This window comes from Triturus cristatus, chromosome 1_1 (genome assembly GCF_964204655.1).
Source record: "Triturus cristatus chromosome 1_1, aTriCri1.1, whole genome shotgun sequence".
In the NCBI taxonomy this organism is placed as follows: Eukaryota; Metazoa; Chordata; class Amphibia; order Caudata; family Salamandridae; genus Triturus; species Triturus cristatus.
Window position 1 is genome coordinate 386,551,235 of NC_140579.1, and position 23,098 is coordinate 386,574,332.

Sequence of the window (23,098 nt, forward strand, 5' to 3'; positions counted from 1 at the left end):
ACCTAAAAACTCTATACATTCTGGAAATGGTGGTACTAGACCTAGTTCACCTCAAGTGAATAAATTGCACTAAATTTCCAGATTATATTCGCATATGGTGTCCCTCATGGTATGGGGCCACCTGTAAGCCTTGGATCGGTTTTAAGCTCCGATTGGGCTGAAAACAGCTTCGAGCTGCACTATTCTTAGATGCTCATTGATAAATTACTACTGCTGAGAAATATGATTCTGGTTAATAAGCCAGACACGTAAATTATTGGAATATATAATTAGCTTCACTTAAAAGAAATGGATTTAAAACTTCTCGGTTTTAGTCAATATTTTTTGAAAATATGCTCTAAAAATAGATCTTAACTAACGGGGTACTTGCACGTTTTGCAGGAATGTGTTGATAACTTGCAAGAACTGGGGTGGCGGAGTGAGCTGAAGATGTCTGAACTGGGGTGGCGGAGTGAGCTGAAGATGTCTGAACTAGGGTGGCGGAGTGAACTAAAAAATGATGATGGATTAAACCCATATCAGTTGACTGGGGGTTAGTGCTTGCAATGTTCAACACTCCGTCTATCATCCCCTTTGGTTTTGCTTTGATGACTTGCAAGAGGCATGGGTTCAAATCCAGCAACTGCGATTCAGTCTCGAGAAAAACGGGGTCACTGTTGGGTGATGTAAACAGTCCTTAGATGCAGCGCTGCAAAGCCACAGGCCTGACCGCAGCAAGCACTATAGAAGACAAGCGATTATTGAATCCCAAGATCACAATGAAGACTTCACATAAGTGTATGTTGTCACTGCGGTTCACTGGAGCGAGGAAGCCGGGAGCAGCCAAGGATGGCGAAATCATAAATACTGACAACTGTTGTCCTGGGTTGGCCTCTAGTTCCTCAGGGAATCCGTGTTGAGCATCTGTGAAAACCATTCAGCAATATGCCCTGGATGCTAATTAGCAGTAACCAGGAGCAACAGTTGTTAATGCGGTCTAGACTATTACTAACTGTTGCCTAGGCGATTTAAAAAAGTATTTTAAGCAAATTGAGGCAGAACTGATGTGTTAAAAATGTAGGCAGAGGTATTGACACAGTTATTTAGGAGCCTTTCCTGTCCTGTCTGCAGCCGAAAGATCTTAAAAATACAGGACACTGAAAACGGAGGTCAAGCAAGGAATCTTAATTACAACAAAGAAATGAAGAGGGAAAGAAAGAGGGGGCTGGAAGGAAGAGTGAAATGAAGGGCATATGAAAATAAAGAAGAAAATGTGACGGGAAGGAAGGGTCAAAAGTATGAAAGGATGGATTTAAGGTGGAATGGTGTAATTAAGTATCATGTAGTAAATGGCAGCAGACAAATACTTCAAGATGTGTATTTATTAGCCACAGCTGCAGCAGTCCCAGAGTAACTGTCTAACATAGAATCACTGAGCTAGAGACTCACACAGGACATTCTACATTCCAATGACAATGTTATGATATAATGGATCCAAGAGCACCACAAATGGACCGATGGATGTAAGGATAAAACTATTTGCATGAGTGAGAGAAAAAAAAGTGGCTAGAAATATAACATTCTGGATGTATGGTCGCCTGGATGGCTTGATTTAATGGATGGGTAAAAGGATCTATGAATGTTTGTAAGTGTGAGCGGAAGGATGGATGGAGAACTAATAATGAAAGGTTGGATGAATGGAAGGGTGGATGGATGAAATGGTGAAAGGATGGATGAAAGTATGAAAAAATAGATGTATACATGAAAGGCTTAGAGATGAACGAAAGGGGTTAACAGGGGACCTCAACTAGAGTCAGTAGGGCTTACTCGCTTCGCTCACCCAATGACATTTGAGGTATGGTTCAAAGTGGGGGGTATTTTAAATTGCTGGCTACCCCCTGTGTAAAGGATCTGATTGTCTCTAAATTGCGTCAGTCAATTAGACCGGGTTCTGATGCAAACAAGATAGAGGCGCTGAAACGGAAACTTCTGAAGGCAGCCGTGGTCTTGCTCGATGGAAATCTCTCTCCCACCGCAAGATTATCTGTCTGTGCAGGCCACCTCCGCGTTGGCTTTGGGCAGGTGCGCACTTACGGTTGACGGCGGTTTTCACCTCAGGATTGTTGTTGCGTTCACACCATTCCCAGGACTTCAGGGCAGGGCACGCAGGGGGCGGATCTATGGCACGGTGGTTGAGGCCTTAATCCTCAATTTACAGGGCGGAATAAGCATTAAACAAGCGATCATGCGTCATGACCTCATGCGCTCCCTTTCCTTTATGCGCCATACCTTCTACCCACCCTAATGGCGCCTCCTATTCTCGCAGCAGCACATTGAAGCAGCCCAGAAGGCACATGAGCGCACCAGTTATACAAACTGGATAAACAGTGCGATAATTGTTCATGTGAAATGTAAAATGAAAACACCAAATGGCATCACTTTAGAAACATTTTGGAGTTGTGTAGATCTAGAAGATGAGGCCTTAATTATTATTAAAGCAGAGATACAAATGTGATGTTAAAAAAAGGATACTTTCGATTTTAAGCAGTTTCATTTTCAAGTGTCCCTTTCCAAATCTCAGAACGGCAATAAATGGCTGGCCTTTTTTTCTCAGAGAAAGGTTGGCACCCCTATATAAGGGCAAAAAAAAATTCTTAAGGTGAATTTGAACCCACAATACTCCCAACTCTTAACACCTCACTGATTGATCTACGTGACTGGCTGGTTTTTTTATTTGGAAAAAAAAGTCTGAATTCCTGCCTCTGTCAGATGCACAGTCAAACATTCAGGTTTGCCAATGAACATTGAAGCGGACCCCAAGAACACACAGATAGGGCTAAACAGGCCCAAAACTCTGTTTTGAACTCTGGAACTGGAATTCCTCCAGGGAGTTCAATTACATTACACAGGGTGATGCTAGGATATGTGGCACCCTAGACGAATGTATACCTTTTAGCCACCCCCTTTGTTGGCAGTGGGACCATGACATGTGCTTCCAGAGACAGCCTGTCACTCCTTTCTGGCGCCTCATTATATGGTTGCCTAATGTAGCCAGGCCATTGCATAGACCCTGGCAATGCATTATGCAAGGAACAGCCGCCGAATCTGATAATATAGCGACCAAGAGAGCAGTATGCATGCACGCATTGTGAGTGGAGCAAAGGGCGAGATTGCTTGTGACTGTAATCTGTTGTGCTTTGTTTGAGCAGTCGCTAGGAATCTCGTGTACTGACTGCACTGCGTGGGAGCAACAATACGTGTGTATGATTGTGTACTCTTGGCATAAGGGCATTTCGGAAAGACCCTTGAGGCTCTGTCTCATGGGCCTCTAAAGGACAGGTAATCACCCACAACAGACACCTCCATAGGCACTTAACCACACTTGCCCTCGCCTCTACGGGTTGCACGTTTCTTTCGTACTTCGAGCATTTGCTGGTCTTGTAGATTTGTAAAAGAACTCCTGGCAAGTAAGTTCAGGCAGGGAAACGTGCTACATTAGAATCTCTGCCCCGTAGACAAAGGTAGGCACAGTGGAAAGTACGGAGAAAACTTCAGCTTAATTCTTTTTTTTTGTTGTTTATAAATTTTGTTTTTTCGGAGCAGATAGAAATCCCAAAAGAAAAAGCAGAAAATTACATAGGGTAGACTCCATTATTCCCCCAGCAAGAATGAACCCGATAAAATTGTATGTTGCATAATTTACTTCATAAATACATGCTAAGAGTAGGGATAATCTAAGGTGTGGAAAATATTAGAGACAAATTAATTTCATATACTGCAAAATCGGCCCTGTAACAAAATCGGCGAAAATCCTTATGAGAACCAACAATAAGACGATACAGGAAAGACCATGGAAAACATATGACATATCTCTTAATGCTGCGATTGAGATAAAGCCATCGAGCCTTCTGAAAAATTAGTGCAAGAAATTAGAGGCAAGGAGAAAACGTAGGTGCATGTTGTAGCAAAGGAGGGAGATATGATTAAGAAGACTATGGCTAAAAGAAGTGAAACTATGCAGAAGCTAGATGTGAGAACAAAATGGCAAAAACCAGATGGGAAAAATAATGTTCTTTGTTTCAGATGTGGTAGTAGTTTCCATTTGAAAAATTCAAGAGCATGTCCGCCACAGATAAAGTCTGTTCCAGATGTATCAAAAGGAAAACACTACTTACCCAGTATGCATCTGTTCTTCGCATATAGAACTGTAGAGTCTCATGCTATGCATAGATCGCCATCGAGTGTTGGATCCGGATGTTTGAACTTTGTTTTTCTTCTGAGAAGTCTTTCCAGTCACAAAGTAGGTGACTCCTCCTTTTGGTAATGGTGCGCATGGGCATCGACCACATTGTTAGATTGTTTTCCCGCAGAGGGTGATAATGGAGGTAGTAAGAGTAGAAAAAGGAGATGTTCATGAATGCATGTATTTAAGTAAGACATTACTGCAACAGGTACGGGTACTCGGGGAGGCGGGTGGGTGCATATGACTACAGCTCTATATGCCAAGAACAGATGCATACTGGATAAGTAGCATTTTCCATTCGAGGCATATGAGCTGTAGATCATATGCTATGCATAGACTATATACAGACCCTCCAGGATTTCGCGATTTCGCGATATCGCGGTTTGCCGCGAAATCGGCACTTTTGTAAAAATGCCGCGATTTTTACAAAAGTGCCCGCGAAATCGGCACTTTTGTAAAAATATCGCAATTTTTACAAAAGTGCCCGCGAAATCGGTAATGCACACAGACAGCAACTGCTGGTGACTAAGTTTCATGGGGAGACACTTATAGTTATAGTGCAAACAAACAGGATTTGTGCAAGGTCTTTATCTTGTGACATTAGTGACTACTTTCTTTAATTCAATTTGTTTTGTTGGGACGAGAGGGTGACATCAGTGACTACCTTCTCTATTTATTCCTATTGAAGCCATGGAGGGCATAGTGGCTCACATTCAGTTTCTCAGAACACCTGGTGAACCTGTGGTGTTGTGGGATGAATGCAAAGAAGGACTTCAAGTGTATGTGGAGGCTATTGTTAGTGACATTTATACAACTTTGAGCAAGCTAGCCATGTTGAAACATTGCTTAGGTGCTGAGGGTCGTAGGATTTTAAAGCATTTACCCCTTTTACCAGAGGAGGAGGAGTTTTCAGATACTGATGACTACGAGATAGGCCGAAAACAACTGCATATAAATGATGGCAAGAAAGTTCATGTTGTAGTAGAGAGATTTACATTTTTGCAGGGGGGTCAAATGCTTAGGGAGTCTATTGACAATTTTTTGACTGATTTATATAGATTGGTATCCACCTGTGATTACAAAGGATTTAAAGATGAAGTGCTGCGTGATCAACTTGTACAAAATATTTCAGACAAGCGAACTCCGGAAAAACGATTGAGCACTGAAAACTTTACTCTGTCCAAAGCTATAGATATGGCTAAAAGGTCAGAGAATACAGAAGAAGGGATTAAGGAATTGACGTCCAACAAAGCTGGAAAGGTGGAGACGGTTCAAGCTAAGTCATCCAACATTGTTAAGAACAGAGGGGCTTATTTACAAGCCCCTTGCACAGCCGGTGCATCACTTTGTGTAATGTACCGGAGAAGCATTTTACTGCCCGATATTACCAAGGACAGGTAAAGCCACCCTGCACTGCTTTTCCTCTCCTTGTAAATACAGCCTCTTTTACATGCAGCACTCCCCGCCTCTTGATTCTACCTCATGCCTCTTCTTTCATCCACCACCAGAAGCTTCCTGCCTCTTGATTCCACCTCAAGCCTTTTTTATCCACCGTTGCATACTCCCAGCCTCTTGATTCCACCTCATGCCTCTTCTTACATCCACCACCAGATGCTCCCTGCCTCTTGATTTCACCTCATGCCTCTTTCTTTCATCCACCATCGGACACCTCCTGCCTCTTGATTCCACCTCATGCCTCTTCTTTCATCGACCACCAGACACTCCCTGCCTGGCAATACTACCTCATGCCTCTTCTTTCATCCACCACCACACGCTCGCTGCCTCTCGATACTACCTCATGCCTCTTTCATCCACCACTAGACACTCTCTGCCTCTTGATACTACCTCATGCCTCTCCTTTCATCCAGCACTGGACGCCCTCTGCCTCTTGATTCCACCTCACGCCTCTTCTATTATCCACCTCTGGGCACTCCCTGCCTCTTGATACTACCTCAAGCATCTTCTTTCATCCACCATCGGACACCCCCTGCCACCTGATTCCACCTCATACAAATTCTTCCATCCATCACTGGACACTAGCTGCCTCTTGATTTCACATCATGCCTCTTTCATCCACCACTGAAAGCTACCTGCCTCTTATTTCCGCCTCATGCCTCTTCTTTCATACACCACCGGATGCTCCCTGCCTTTTGATACTGCGTCATGCATCTTCCTGTATCCACCACCTGACACTCCCTGTCTCTTGATACTACTTCTTGCCTCTTTCATCCACCATCAGACACTCCCTGTCTCTTGATACTACCTCATACATCTTTTGTCATCCACCACCAGAGACTCCCTTCCTCTTGATTTCACCTCATGCCTCTTTCATCCACCACCGAGTGCTCCCTGCCTCTTGATTCCACCTCATGCCTCTTCGTTCATCCACCACCGGATGCTCCCTGCCATTTGATACTACCGCATGCCTCTTCTTTCATCCACCACCGGACACGCTCTGTCTCTTGATACTACCTTATGCCTCTTTTATCCACCACCAGATGCTCCCTGCCTCCTGATAATACCTCATGCCTCTTCTTTCACCCACCACCGGATGCTCCCTCGCTCTTGATGCCACCTCATGCCTCTTCTTTAATCCACCACTAGACGCTCCCTTATATGGGCTTCTCAGAACCTATACTAAAGCAAATGGAGGAATGCATTTCCAAGGGATAACAGCCTTCACCTATGGGCTGCTTCCTCTCTTCCATATCCCAGGTTGCCTATTTCAAAGAAAATACTCTGCTAAAACAGTTTCCATTGATTTAAGGCTGAGAATGAATGATTATGAGTAAAATAAAGTGCCGCAAAAATGCCGCTAAATTTCCATATTTGTGCCGCTAAATTTCCATATTTGTGCCGCTAAATTTGCTAATCCATGCCGCTATATCCTGGGGGGTCTGTATATAGCAGTTATCTCCGAAAGCGGTGGCTAACCTGTATCCGTTGCAGTGGTTTGAAATAGTGTGCGTAAAACTGCCTGGCCCACTCTAGCTTGTTGTGTTGCTAATACATCTACACAATAGTTGTGAGAAGTTGGCCTGGTATATGATGCTCACTAGTTAAAGTGATCACCTTGTACCATGCCAAGCAACCCTTATGGTGTGGTTGTAAGTCAACCTTTTCGGACTAGCTGCCCTAGTGGTAGCGTAGGCTAAGCAGTCTTTGAGGCTAAACTCATGAAGCGTGTTAAGCCAGCTGTTTTACCAAATGCAACCCCCTTTTATACCAATGAAAGGACACCACACAGATATATATTCAAAATATATATGTATTTATTTCTCAAAGTAACCCCTAGTCTCTTTATGAGCACAGGAGCACAAATCGTCAAACAAGATTACAGTAGAATACACAGAAGTTGCACTTTATATGGATAGGCCCTGGTGGCCGCTCGAACCATATACTAAAATAGTGGTATAAGTACCACGAACAGAAAAGGGAAAAGGCCTAGGGCCTCTAGAATCGCTGGGCCTACAAGGAGCTAACTTCAGTTAGTGACCAGGAGGTCCACGGGTGGCGTGTGCAGAGCAAATAGTCACACGCGTGCTCCCATAGGTTTCAATGGGTGTGTAAAAAGTACAAAGTTACTGCAAAGAGGATCTTCCGGATGGACTAGGAACTCAAGATTTGGAACACAGGCACTAGAGATGTAATACTACACTTGGGCACAGGAGTGCCAGCTTTACCTCACCCACAGGAAGCGGGTGCATAGGCCTCGAAGTGCGTCGGGTTTCTTCTATCTGTTCCGTGGAGCCTGTGGACAAAGATGCTGCAGGCGGTCGGTCCGGGAGAGATGCGGTGGATCCAAGAGTGGATCGGAGATGTTGAAGACCTGTAAGCAGAGGGGACAGTGTTCACAGTCACTAGCCAGTGACCAGCGTGGCACCAGGTGGGTACCAGGCAATGCCGGGTGCAAACAGGAAGAAAGGTGTAGCTTGTCTCTGCAGCCACGTGGTCCCTGGAGGTCGACGACGCCCAGGAGTCGGTTCACGAGCTGTCCCACGCAGGCTCTCGCTGTCGGCGGTGTCGGCGACTTGATCGAAGCAAACAAGCCTTGGCAAAAGCAATTGTTGTAGGAGATGAAATAAGCTGATGGTTCTGACCAGCAAGGTCAGAAGGACTGCTCCTTTGGAGGGGAGCAAGGGCCAGTCTGGAGCAACCAGACCAGCGGTGTATTTCGTGAAGTTCGTCGCCAAGATGGCTACTAGCCAGCGGGCCAGCAACCGGTTAGGCGCGTCGAGTGGCAAAATGCAGAAGGGCCCCACGCAGATCGTGGAGATGCTGGAGGGCTCACCTTTGGTGCAGATGCTGCTCGAGGGTTGGGCTTCTCAGATCCCAAAGCACAACTTGGAGGGAGCCTCGGTTGTTGCACTTGTCAGCTTGTCGTGGTCGTTTCAAGATGGCTGGCTCCACGTGTCTCGGTGCCTCCACGGGTCTCCTCTTTGCAGGGACTGTGGATCGGGCGGTGAGAGGTCTGGAGGTCCAGGTCTTGTCAGTCTCTGGGCTCGGGCTCCGGCAAAGCAGACGTTGATTCGCTGGATGGTGCTTGCGTTAGGAAGGTGGTCACTCCCTGACCACAGGGGAGATTTCCTTCAGTCTTCTGTGCAGCAGAATGTCGAAGTTCCCGTCTTCTTCTTAGTTTCAAGTTGATTCCAGGATGTCTGAAGTCTTAGGACACAGCTCCTACCTTTAAGCGGATTCTAGGGGCCGGACTACCTGCTAGGTCCCTCCCTATGGGTGGGACCAGGAAGGGGGGTGGTTACACCCCCAATCCTTTGTCCAGCTCGCCCCAGACCCGGGACTGGTGTGCCCCAGGACCAGTTTGAACTGGCATATGCACCGAGGCTCCTTGTGAGCCACAGGCATGTCTGGTTTCTTTCAAGCCCTACCTGACCAATACACAAAATCCTGTCTGGGGTGGTGCATGCACCTCCCCTGGCAGGAAACCCTTTGTCCACACCTCCCAAGCTGGAAGGACTCCCAGCAGCAGGAGGGCAGACTTGTGTCTGTGGTGGCAGCATCCATTTTGTGGAGCTGAGGCTATGTCTGATTTTACCCGGGTTTCAGGTACTGTAAATGTCGTGTCCCTCTAGAAGGGTGGAATGCTAACCCCGTCGCCAGAATTGGCGAGGGGTTAGTATTCCAATTCGTATGACACCTTACTGGACATGTTTTGATAAAGCCAAACCAAAGATAGCATTTAACCGCGAGGTTCATAATGCACTTAAGAGTATATGGTATGACGATATCTGGAAACAGTAGAAGGAAGTTGTTCCAACCACTGCAGACAGGCTCAGCTCATGCCAGAGCACCATCTCACATGGAACCAAGCACTCTGCCTTCAGGATTGTTAAGGCCTGCCATAGGAGTGACTTATAGGTTACCAGGTGTCCCATTTAAGGTTAGGTATAGGTATACTACACCTAAGTAAGAGGTGATTACACCAACTTACCCCAGCTGAGTGATCAGCCAGTTGTGTCAAATTGTTAGGCCAAGCCTGGGGTGGCATAATACATGCTTCAGCCCCTGGCAGGCCTTGGGTACACCAATGCCCTGGGTACCTAGTGTACACTAGTACAGGGGCTGACAGGGTGATCCACTTCCAATTGGTTATGCACCTAGGGTGCATAGTTTTAATTTAGTAGAGAGAACAGCAGGCTGGGGGTCTGATTGGTAGGCCCACAGCCTCAATATGTCAAAAACCAGTGAAGCAAAAAGCAAAAATTTGGGGTGACCATAGGATAGCAGACCCTACTCTCCTACAATAGTGTTTTGTGAATGTGTGAGGTGTAGACCAAGTTGCACCTTTGCATATGTCATCTATGGGTATATTTCCTAAGAATGCCATAGAAGCCCCCAGTTTGTGTGTAGAATGTGCTCTAGGGGGAACTGTCAACGTTAGTTTTGCTTTTGCATAGCATATTTGAATGCACTTAACTATCCACCTTGCAATACCTGATTTTGATATTGGATTGCATTTATACGGCGGAGCAAAAGCAACAAAAAGTTGCTTAGTCTTTCTAAAAGATTTTGTAATATAGTAATGCTCTTTTTACATCTAAGGTGTGAAGAGCACGTTCTGCCAGAATCTGGTTGAGGGAATAACACGGGCAACTCAACAGATTAATTGATATGAAAGGCAGAAATAACTTTAGGTAGGAATTTGGGGTTAGTCCTAAGAATCACTTTGTTTTCAGGTATTTGTAAAAATGGTTCTTCCACTGTTAGTGCCTGAAGCTCACCCACACTCCTTAGAGATGTGATAGCTATGAGGAAAGCTACTTTCCAAGTGAGAAATTGCAGTTCACATCTATGCAATGGCTCAAAAGGCGGACCCATGAGTCTTGTAAGAACGATTTTGAGATTCCACACTGGAGCAGGTGGAAGTCTGGGAGGAATGACTCTTGAGTCCTTTCATGAAAGCCTTAATAGCAGGCTCTCTAAAAAGAGGCAAATGCTACCTGTTCTGCAGATCTGCTGCTGTTGCAGCAAGATGTAAGCGTATGGATGTATACCCTAAATTGGAACGCTGTAGATGTAATAGAGAACAAATGATGTTTTGGATTGAAGCGTCGAGCGGATTGACTTGATTGTTATGACAGTAAATCACAAACAGTTTCCATTTTACTGCATAGCATGCCCTTGTGGTAGGGGGTCTAGCTTTTTGATGATATTCATGCAATCTGGGGGAAGACTGAGGTAGCCAAACTAAGATTGCAGGTGCCAGATCGCAAGGTTGAGATGACTGGGATCTGGATACCTTATCCCTCCATGGTTCTGAATGATGAGATCGGGAGTGAGATGGAGCTTTTGGTGGGAAACTACTGACAACTCCAAGAGGGTTGTGAACCAGAGTTGACGGGCCCATGTGGGAGCAACTAGGATTAGTGTCAGGGAGTGCTGTTTGAGCTTCCAAACCACTAATGGAATGAGTGGGGGAGGCGGAAAAGAGTAAGCAAATATCCCTGACCAGTTCATCCATGGTGCATTGCCTTTGGACAATGGGTGTGGATCCCTAGAAGCGAAGTTTGGGCATTTTGCGTTTAAGTGGGTGGCAAACAGATCTATGTCTGGGAAGCCCCACATTTGAAAGAACGGGAGAAGAACCATTCGTGGATCGGTTGTCGTTGACGACTGAGCAGATCTGCAATGAGGTTGTTTACTCTTGGATGGTGTTCCGCAAGGAGATATATTTTGTGAGGTATGGCCCATCTCCAGATGCGATGAGCTAACTGTGAGAGCTGGGGAGAGTGTCCCCCCGCTGTTTTTGTATGTAGTACATTGCTGTCATGTCTGCGAATTAGGACAGCTTTGCCTACTAGATGAAGTTGAAAAGCTTTCAAAATTGCTAGTAGTTCTAGATGGTTTATGTGGAGTTGCTTTTGTTGAAGAGTCCACATGCCCTGAATGGTATGTTTTTGCAGATGAGCTCCCCAACCAGCGAGCGAAGCTTCTGCTGTTAGCCTATTTGTGAAACCGGGTCAACGAATGGCTGCCTCTTGGAAAGGTTTTTTTGTATTCCTCCACTACAGAGAGCGATGAGTGCGGCCGTCTACCAACACTAGATCTGATAACTGACCATGAGCCTGGTTCCACTGACATGCTAGGCATTCCTGGAGGGGAGAGAGTCTTTCGTAAGGAACGACTAGAATGCAAGATGCCATCATTCCTATCAATTGCATGAACACTCAAGCTGGTAACGAGTGTTGGGACTGAAACAGAGAGAGTCTGCATGTTGCAGATTCTGACTGGGTTGGGACTCACTAGAGCATTTTGAGTGTCTATTGTGGCTCCTGGATACAGCTGTGAATTGGATGGTTGGAGATGAGACTTGGTGAGATTCACAGTAAACCCAAGGTTGTGAAGCAGTTGGTCTGTTCTTGGAGTGTGGCATAGGCATCTTTGCTGTGAGCTGGCTTTTATGAGCCAGTCGTCTAGGTAAGTGAAGACGTGAATGTGCGGTCTTCTTAGATGAGCCACAACCACTGCCAAGCATTTGGTGTGAACCCTGGGTGTGGTAGTTACTCCAAATGAGAGGACCTTGAATTGATAATGTTGGCCGCCTACCAGCAACATGAGGTATTTCCGGTGAGCGGGGTGAATGGGAGTATTGAAATAGGCGTCCTTTAAGTCCAGAGTGGACAGAAAGTCGCCTTGCTGAAGGAGTGGGAGCACTTGTTGGAGTGTGATCATGTGAAAGTGGTGCGACTGAATGTATAGATTTAGTTTTTGGAGGTCTAGTATGGGCCTGAGAGGACAGTCTTTTTTGGGAATTAAACAATACAGGGAGTATAACCCGGTCCCTTGATATTGTAATGGGACTGGTTCTATAGCGTGTTTTTCCATGAGAGAGAGAACCTCTTGCTTTAGAAGGGTAAGATGCTCTAGTGTCATTGCATGGGATCTTGGGAGAATATCTGGGAGTGTGTGTATAGGCTCCAGGTAGTAACCATATTGGATAATTTGTAGTACCCAACTTGTCTGAGGTTTTTGAATTTCAGATAGGTAGGAATTGCGAGAGACGCCCCCCGAAAGGAGTGGAATGATCGGGGGTAATGGAGGTAAAATCAGTTTGTTTGCAGGGGAAGTGCGTGTGGAGTTGCCTCTGCCTCTGCCTCTTCCCTTACCGCCGTTTCCTTTGAAACCACCTCTAAAATAACCTCTTGAAGAGGGGGATTGGTTGTTGCCCTTGTAAAAGGAGGAGGGGTTTTCGGTGGATACATTTTTGGAACAACCCCTTTTGGATGGTGGATACAATATCTGCCTGTGGATTCCTCACTTTGTGAATATCCCCTGCGCCAGCATTCCACGGACTTTTTTCCCCAGCTCTCTACACCGACGTGGACGTCATAATACCTCGGCTCCGCTCACGACTCCGTATGACGTCACTGGAGCCATAAGAGAGCCACGTCGGCGTGATGACGTCAGTTCCACCCATTTTTTCCGTGCCTCCGAGGCGAACAGGTGGACCGACAACAGATTCAAAGTACACACAGTATACAACATTCGAACAAATATACATAGTACATATACAAAAGGAAAGCTAAGGAACAAAAGCATTTCCTATAAGTGTACCAGATAAAACATGTCAAGCAAGGCATCCTTTAAGGTATACAAAGGTGGACAACGGGGAGGCGGGTGGGTCAGTGAGGAATCCACAGGCAGATATTGTATCCACCAGAAAAAGCGTTACCAAAGGTAAGTAACTTGTGCTTCTGATGGATACATCTGCCAGTGGATTCCTCACCCTGTGAATAGATTCCCACAGCAGTCCCACTCCCGGAGGAGGGTGTCCACCTTCCTATACCAAAAAGTCCTGCAAGACAGAGCGCGCAAAGTGGCCCTCCCTCCTCATCTCAGAGTCTAAGCAATAATGCTTTGCGAAAGTATGGAGGGAGGTCCAAGTCGCAGCTTTACAAATGTCTGCCACAGGAACACCCCTAGCCAAAGCAGAGGTAGAAGATTTAGCTCTAGTTGAATGAGCGCTAATACCCTCAGGAGGAACCTTACCAGCAAGGGCGTAGTAGATCTTGATTGCTAGGATGATCCACCTGGACAGAGTGCGCTTGTGCACAGCTTTGCCTTTAAATTGTCCAATATAGCCCACGAAGAGCGGATCATCCAAACGAAAATCCTTCGTTCTGTCCAAATAAAAGCTCACAGCTCTTTTAGGGTCCAATCGGTGAAGTCTTTCCTCCTCCTTGGAAGGATGAGGAGGTGGATAAAACACAGGGAGAGTAATTGACTGCCCCAGATGAAAGGGAGTAACTACCTTAGGTAGGAAAGCAGCCCTGGTCCTAAGAACCATCCTTTCAGCATTTATGGATAAAAAAACAGGGGTTTCGAACTAAGAGCTTGAAGCTCACTTACCCTCCTTGCCGAGGTTCTGGCTACAAGAAAGACCGTTTTAAAGGACAAAAGCCTCAAAGGGCAGCTATGAAGGGGTTCAAAAGGGGACCCCATAAAAAAAGTTAAAACACGATTAAGGTCCCACTGTGGCATTACAAAGGGAGTAGGTGGAAACCTGTTAGTAAGACCTTTGATAAATCTTAAAACAATAGATTTAAATAACGACGGCTGATCTGGAAGACACAGAAAAGCCGATAAGGCTGATAAATAGCCCTTAACCGTGGCCACAGCACAACCCTGCTGAGCCAAGGAAAGAGCAACCTGAAGCACATTTGAAAGATGGGCCTTTAAAGGGTCAATGGATCTCTCCCCACACCATTTTACAAACTTAGACCACCTGTAGGAGTAAATGGACTTGGTGGAGTTTCGCCTGGCCGATAAAATAACATCCACCACATCAGGCAGGAGAGAGGAAGAACTCCGGTTGCCCCATTCAATCTCCAGGCATGAAGGTGCAGGCTCTGGAGGTGGGGGTGAAGAACCTGCCCCTCCGACTGCGAGAGGTGGTCTGCCCTGACAGGGAGACGGAGCGGAGGGTGCAATGAAAGGTGAAGTAGATCTGTGTACCACATCCTTCTTGGACAATCCGGGGCGATCAAAATAACTTGGGCCCGGTCTTGGCGAATCTTCCTCAGAACCCGAGGAATCAAGGGTATGGGAGGAAACGCATAAAGGAGTTGTGAGCTCCAACTCAAATGAAACTTGTCCCCCAACGCCCCCTGCATCGGAAACTGGAGACTGCAGAATGACGGGCAACGCGCGTTCTCGTGAGTGGCAAACAGGTCCACCCGAGGTGTCCCCCACGTCCGAAAGACATGACTAACCACCTCCAGATGGAGCCTCCGCTCGTGGTCGGCGGAGAACTATCGACAGACTGTCCGCACGTACGTTCAACACCCCGGCCAGATGATTCACCATCAAGCAAATCCGATGATCCTGAGCCCAGGACCAGAGCCGCAACGCCTCTCTGCAGAGACGGTATGACCCTACTCCTCCCTGCTTGTTGACATACCACATCGCGGTAGTGTTGTCCATCAGGACTTGAACCGACTGACCACGAAGGGAAGGGAGAAAGGCCTTGAGCGCCAAACGTATCGCCCGCAATTCCAGAAGATTGATATGAGACAATCTTTCCTCTGGAGACCAAAGACCCTTGATCTCCAGATCCCCCAGATGAGCACCCCACCCTAAGGTGGAGGCATCCGTTATCACTGTGGCCACCGATGGAGGAAGATGAAAGGGCTTTCCTCGAGACAGATTGCCCCCCACACTCCACCAAGACAGATCCGCTGCAGCTTCTCTGGAGATCCTGATCGAATCCCTGAAATCTCTGTTGTGCTGATACCACTGCCTGCGGAGACACCACTGGAGTGCCCTCATGTGCCAGCGTGCATGGTTGACCAACAGAATGCAGGAGGCGAACAGACCAAGCAGGCGAAGGACCTTCAGAACTGGAACAACCGCTCCATTGTGGAATAAAGGGATCATCTCCTGAATGTCGAGAATTCTTTGAGGAGGAGGAAATGCTCGACACACAGTAGTGTCCAGTACTGCCCCTATGAACAGGTTGCGTTGATAGGGCACCAGGTGAGATTTGGGCACATTGATCGAAAAACCCAAGTCGAATAACAGTTGAGATGTTACCTGCAGATGATGTTGCACCATCTCTGGGAACTCTGCTTTCAGTCGACAAGGTAGGGAAAGACCGGAATCCCCGACCTCTTGATATGAGCAGCCACCACTGCAATCACCTTGGTGAAGACGCGAGGTGTAGTAGAGTAGTAAGACCAAACAAGGAGGACCGCAAACTGGTAGTGTTGCGACCCAACCGTAAAACAGAGATACTTCCTGTGCGACTTCAGGATTGGGATGTGGAAATACGCATCCTGCAAGTCGATCGACACCATCCAGTCTCCTTGCTGCAACGTTTGAAGAACCTGTGCAAGGGTTAGCATCTTGAATTTCTCCTGTTTCAGGTAAAAATTCAAGACTCTGAGGTCCAGGATTGGACGCAATCTGCCGTCCTTTTTGGGATTCAGGAAATACCGGGAGTAGCATCCCTGACCCATTTCCTGCTCCGGAACCACCTCTATCGCACCTTTTTGTAGCAATGCAAGAACCTCCTTTTACAGAAGTAGTAGATGGTCCTCTGAGCAAAGACCCTGGCAAGGAGGTTAAGGGGGAGGAAACTCCCGAAAGGAAAGGGCGTACCCATTCTCCACGAGGTTTAAAACCCCAAAGGTCCGTCGTGACCCATTTCCAACCTCGCAGAAAGTGGGACACCCCACCCCCCACAGGTCTCACATGATCTAGGATGGAGGGGATCTAGGGCTGCTTCCCTGAAGCTTCATTGGGTGCAGAGGAGGCTGAAGATGAAGAGGGATTGCGACCAGAACCTCTCCGGCCCCTTTGTCTTCCTCTATATTATCTATAGAGAGGCTTTTGCTGCTGATGTTGCTGAGGTTGACGGAAGGAACAAAAGGATGACCTCCCAAATCCTCTATACTTCCTGAAGCCAAACCCCTTAGCCTGCGTCTGCAAACCCAAAGATTTTGCAGTAACCCTGCTATCTTTAAATCTTTGCAAGGTGGAATCAGCTTTTTCCCCAAAAAGCTTTTCCCCATCAAAGGGTAAGTCGACCCGGGTGACCTGAACATCAGCAGAGAAGCCGGAAGAACGAAGCCAAGCCTGCCTTCTAGTGGCTATAGAAGATCCCATAATCCTAGCCACGGAATCAGCCGTATCTAGGCCCGACTGAATAACTTGCCTAGCGGCAGCTTGAGTGTCCACAACAATCTCCATAAAAGAGACCTTCTCCTCATCAGGCGGTTTAGGGGCTATCTGCTTCACAGAGTCCATTAAAGCATGAACGTAGCGCCCCAATAAGCAAGTGGCATTAGTTGACTTAAGCGCCATACTTCCAGATGAAAAGACCTTTTTAGCTGACTGTTCGATCTTTTTAGAGTCCCTGTCAGCTGGTGCTTGAGGGAAGGTGCCTGAAGATTGCTTCGAACAGGAAGCTTGCACTACAAGGCTCAATGGTGAAGGGTGAGAGGAAAGGAAGCTCAGGTCCCCCGGAGCTACTCTATACCTCCTTGCCACTTGTCTGGAGACTGCAGGTGAAGAAAGTGGCTTGCGCCAAACGTCCATAACAGGCTCTAAAATAGCCTCATTAAAGTGCAACAAAGGCTCAACAATGGAAGATGGTGAATGAAGGACTTCAGTTAAAAGGTTTGGCTTGTACTCTGCAGAGGGCAACTGCAAGTCCAACAACTCTGCAGCCTTCCTGATGACTAAATGATAAGGAGCCAAATCTTGTTGAGGAGAAGCTCTGCAGCTGGAACAGTCGTCCACATCATGGTCCGATGAAAGGCACCATAAACAATCTTCGTGGGGGTCAGTGATGGACATGTGACCCCACATTCCCTACAAGGTTTGAAACCTGACTTCCTCGTTGAAGACATGGCAAATCCAGAAACAGTAACCCACTGCAAGACTACAAAGTAAGTAGCAGGAGAGTGCTGGAATACCGTTACGTGTCGACGGCGCGGAAAAAAGGGAACTGACGTCATCACGCCGACGTGGCTCTCTTATGGCTCCGGTGACGTCATACGGAGTCGCGAGCGGAGCCGAGGTATTATGACATCCACGTCGGCGTAGAGAGCTGGGGAAAAAATTCAGTGGAATGCTGGCGCAGGGGATATTCACAAGGTGAGGAATCCATTGGCAGATGTATCCATCAGAAAAAAGCTTATTTTCACCAGATGTTACTTCTGGTGAGTATACAGGTCATGAGATTCAATTGTTTTTTTTTGGGGCCAACATACAGTTTCGGGTATGTAGTTAGTTTGTGAAAATTTATTTGGCAAATGCCAATCAATCTTTGTTGGGTTGGCCACAGCAAGAGACACCTGGTATTAAGTTGGATCCTATGGCTAAATCTCCTGTTTATTCAATTAAAGTATCTAATAGTATCACCTGTTGTATACACTTGCCGGATGATTCTGATTTTGTAAAAAATGTAAAGCACATTAGAACTTTTTACTAATAAACTTGTGGTGTACCGGGGTTTTAAACATCGTATTAGATTACATGAACACATTGTTCCTTCACGTGACAGGGTAAGAAACGTACAGATGTCATATAGGAACAAATTGAAAGACATGTTACAGGATAGGTGTGAAAAGAAAATTATTGAACTGGTGGAATCATCACCTCTGGTTACTCCGGTGGTGATTTCAGTTAAATCCGCTGGGGAATTGCGCCTCTGCATTGATTTACACAGTTTTAAAGCCATTTGGGTTGATACCCACCCACTCCCAAATTTACATGAGATGGTATCTACCTTGGCAATTTAGCCAGTGCATACCATTGTAGTAAGGCTTATAGACACATTGTCGACATTGGCTAAGTTAGCATGAGCTTCGCTGCCATAAGGCCGCTTTTACGCACGACACCGCAAGCATATATTTCACAAGACTTTGTTTGTGCCCCTTTTTCACATGAGCACTGTCTACCTTGCAAGTTCTTTGCTGGACTCTCAGGTTTAGTCTGCACACGATGTTCAAGGTTAAACAACAATGCCCCTTGTTATTCTATTCTGATCTGTCCCTTGCACCTAGACATAACATGCTACACACAGCTGCACTTCTGGAAATTGTGTATTTTAATATTGCAACTGCAACCTGTTTTGACCCACTTGGGGTGACACCCAAATTGTGTTTATGCATTCTGCTGCTAGTATTGTCTCATGTACTGTACCATAGAGCGCGTTAGTTGAAACAAACATTTGAAACTATACTGTGTCTGATTGCTCTCATTGTGGACAAGTATGAGTGGCTAAGCGAAAGAGTGTCTGGCTCCTGCGATTCCCGAGGTAGAGTGACGTGTTCTGGGTTGTCTAATCATTGGTAGCTTTGCTGTAGACGGAGAACGAATGAGACTATAGCTAGTTGGTTAGGGATTTTGGGTACGGATATGGTAGGTTGGTACACCACCTATTCACTGAGGTCCTGTTTTCCTGTGCATAGTTCTGTATATGTGCAGAATTCCCGCAACACCATAACTTGAAGTTACATTAAGAATCTAAACATTTAACTGCCTTTATTACTACAGAGTGTCTATTTAGATTTTGCACAATGTCTTTTTATTCGGAGAGTGCTGCCTCTGAGTTTTAGAGATTAAAGAAAGACACTGGAAGGACTGAAGGGTGCAGTTGCTTTCCAAGATGATATCTAGGTATTTGGCAAGGATGAAAGAGAGCATAATTGTAATCTGGAGGAGGGTTTGACTGCTTTGGTAGCCAAAGACCTAAACCTTACGCTCAGATAAGTGTAGGTTAAAGGAAACGGGAAGTGCAGTATTTGGGGCACTGCATAAGTGGAAATGGAATTAAGCCCAAGAAAAATCATGTTATTAGTAAAGCAACTATTCCTAATTGCAAGGAGCAGTTGGTGACATTCCTGGGATTAGCTGAATTCTACGCTAAATTTATTCCCAATTATGGTTCTATGGTAGATCCTTTCGGATATTTGTTGAAAAAGAATGCAAATTTTTAATGGACCGACAAGATGTCTGCAAACTTTGCTACAGTGAAGGATTTGATTGCGAATGCCTCGTGTCTCAAACAGTTTGTTGTGGAGAAAGGTTGTTTTGTTGTGGTGGATGCCAGCAGCTGTGGATTGGTTGCTATTTTGATTAAGGAAGAGTATGGTAGACTAGACTGTAGCTTATGCTTCAAGAGCCTTGCATGAAACAGACACTTTTCAGTAATTGAGAGAGAGTTATTAGCATGTGTATGGGGAGCAGAACATTTCAGATCCTTTTTTAGGGGGCACAAAGTATATCATTAAAACTGATCACAAGCCTTTGGTGCATATACTGGCACCAGGTGGTGGACGCACTAGGTTTGCTAGATTGGCTTCTACACTGCAGAGTTTCCAGTATACATTAGAGTATGACCCAAGTAAAACAGATGTGCATGCAAATAGTACGTCTAGGTTACCACTTCCAGCACAAGAGTCTGATGACGCTATTATGGATGAATGTGAAGTAGAGTATACTGCGCAGGATGTTCATTTACTTAGTACTGATTTTGCCATTGTTCAGGAGGAGAAATGGCTTAAGGAGATGAACAATGACAAGGAACTTACTTGTGTGAAAGAATTTAATTTAAAGGGTTGGCCATAAGAGTGGAAAGTCTCTGGGGGATTGGTGAGTTATTTCAAAGTACATGAGGAATTGGCAGTACAGAATAGTATTGTTGTGAGGGGGATGGGATGTGGCATTCCTATAGCTCAAGACATATTGTTTAGGGTTAAGGGTAACAAGTATCCATCTGTATTTTATCCTTGGGACAAGTAGGCCGAACCCCCTGCAGCACAAACCCTTTGGCTGCCAGTTTGCAGTACCACATTATGGATCAGAGAGAAACACTGTCTGCAGTAAAGGTAATATTTTTTCCCATATGTTAATGCTGTTCAAACTTGTATTTATGGTTCATTAATTGAAAGCCTTTATCAGGGTGAGCGCTCTAAGTAAATGTAAGCTCTGACTGCACTACAGTTGTTCCAGTATAAAAATGTGTACACACGTTATCAAAGTATAGCAAATTAAGGATATGTATAATGCTCCCGGAATGCTCTCTGATTTGATGCACATATTTGTATAAGCTTTAAAGCAAGATGATTCTCTGCTTTCAAAATAAAATGTTCATTAAATGAAAGTAGGACAAAAAACATTTAGCTAAACTACTGTAAACTGTCAGGTATCATTTCTTTGCAACATCATTTAGTAACATGTGTTGATGCATGCTAGTATTTCTCAAAAATATTCATAATGGAAAATCAGTGTAACCAGTTTCAATAAGATTATGGGAAACAAAAATAAACAAGCATTGGCAAAGCCAGTAGGTCTGAAATTGGTTGTCAGCTTTTTAGTTTGGTCGATGTGTGACCTGTTTTGACATTTTTTTTGTAAAAACGTATTGGTGTGGGAGCTGCCGGGCCCTCACCATTATAACAAACATTGGCAAAAGCAAAGATTGTTTTTTGGTCTCAAAAAGCACACAGTCACACTAGTTACCGGTACTGAACAAAGCTACTTTGTGTGCAGATATGCTCATTGTGAAACTGCAGAATGCGGTCTTTCACAGTGAAGCCTAACGATACAGAGAGCGAGCGACAGGATTTCAATAAACACAAAAGGTCACAGTCAAACTCCAGACCAAATTAGGGGGCCAATTATTTAAAAAAAGTCGCAAAAGTGCACCCATGGTGTATGTTCGTGCATTAGTTGCAGCTATACGGCTTTCGTGAATTCCCAATAATTTACAGAAGTAGGACAAGAAACAGTACTCCTAGAAAATATTTGTGAACTGATTTTAGCATGAGCACGTTTGCATGTGCAGATTTGCTCATGCCAAAATCTGAGTGTTTGCAAATTCACTTTCCCTCCAACCACTTTTTTCCCCCAACTCTGGAAGAAGGTTTACATCTGCCATTGTGAGGAGTAAATTTGCAGCATTTCTCAATCTGGGAAAAGATTAGAGAAGAGTTGTTGAAAACTGTTAAATCATGCAAAAGGGCATTCTAAACCTGGAACTATTGCTCACTGCTACCTTCAGCCCCAGTAATTATAGATCTGCGGAAACATGGCAACATAAGGGGATTGCAATGATTCAAACACCGCTATAGTATGAGCCCTAGCATATTCAGAGAGGCTATATCAGAGCTCTTATATAATGAGATTGCTGCCATCATTTGTCACTGCACTACATGGCACCAAAGGGGCAAGTGGATTTTGTGACAGGACAAGTAGATTTATGAAGTAACCTGTCGCATGGACAAGTAGATATTTTATTTAACTCGACACCCCTGGAAGGGGGGGGGGGGGTGGCGGCAAGTTTATTCTTACTTTTGGTTTAAGGAAGTCTATTGTGGATATTGCCCACAAGTCATTTTGTAATTTCGGTCATTAGATGGCACCTCAACGTTAATTTATGGTGGCCTGGTATCGTCATCACGCAAGTATGTGATCTTGGTGCAAATAATGATAAAAACGCCAAAGCACTTACCAAAAGGTCTGAAACCTGTTGCTTTACCAGCTGCGCCTTGGTCTAAATTAGGTCTTCACATTATTGGTCCACTTTATATTCTGTAAAGAAAAGGAGGCTTTTGGGATTGTTTCAATAGACTAAAGATGTTACTTCTGAAGTGATTATCCAATTTTTGGTTGAGGTATTCTGTAGAGAGGGCATTCCTCAGGAACTCATGACAGATAATGGGCCTCAATTTGTTAGTAAACCAATGGCGAATTATTTGGATAAGTATGGATTTGTTCACAAAAGGATTGCTGTGTTCCATCCTGAAACCAATGGACAGATTGAGAGATTTAACCGTGTGGTTAAAGAGGCTGTTCAACTGTCTGTGAGGAGGGGTCGGAGTTGGAAGAATGCTTTGCAGTCTATGCTACTAGCTTATAGTACTTCTCCTAATTCATTAAGTCAGTGATTCCTTTTGAATCGCTGAGAGGTCGTAAACCGGGTGCTAAGTTAGTGTCATGGTGGTTGAAGAATAAGAAGGTAATACAAGGTGACATTGTTAAACTAGATTTCAAGGATATTTGGACTAAAATAGAAGCTTATAGAGCTAAGATGACAGAGGATTTGCAGAGGGGTAGTAGGAAAGCAAGTGGGTGATATGGTGCGTCTAAAGAAGGGTAGTATGGTGAGCAAGGGGTTTGCTAACTGGTCTGACCCAGTACGGTTATTGAAGTCTTCAAGAATGCTGTGCGTGTGGAATGTGGTGGGGTATGGAATAGCAGCAGTGTGTCATTGTTCAGGGGTAGAATATGGCCTGCTGACAATCATGCCACCAATGTTTTTTGGGATGTCCCTAAGGATGGTCACTCCAAGAACTTTTGCACAGGTGAATCTTCAGGAAGCACAGTAGGGATGTAAGTAAAGATGCA

The 23,098-nt window shown here is 45.3% G+C and overlaps 1 protein-coding gene across 4 annotated transcripts in view; it reads right to left on the minus strand.

Annotated features, from left to right (window-relative positions):
• The window catches only part of LOC146870265 (ras-related protein Rap-1A), an 807,328-nt gene that overhangs the window by 218,287 nt on the left and 565,943 nt on the right, over window positions 1-23,098 (minus strand). The window lies entirely within an intron of this gene.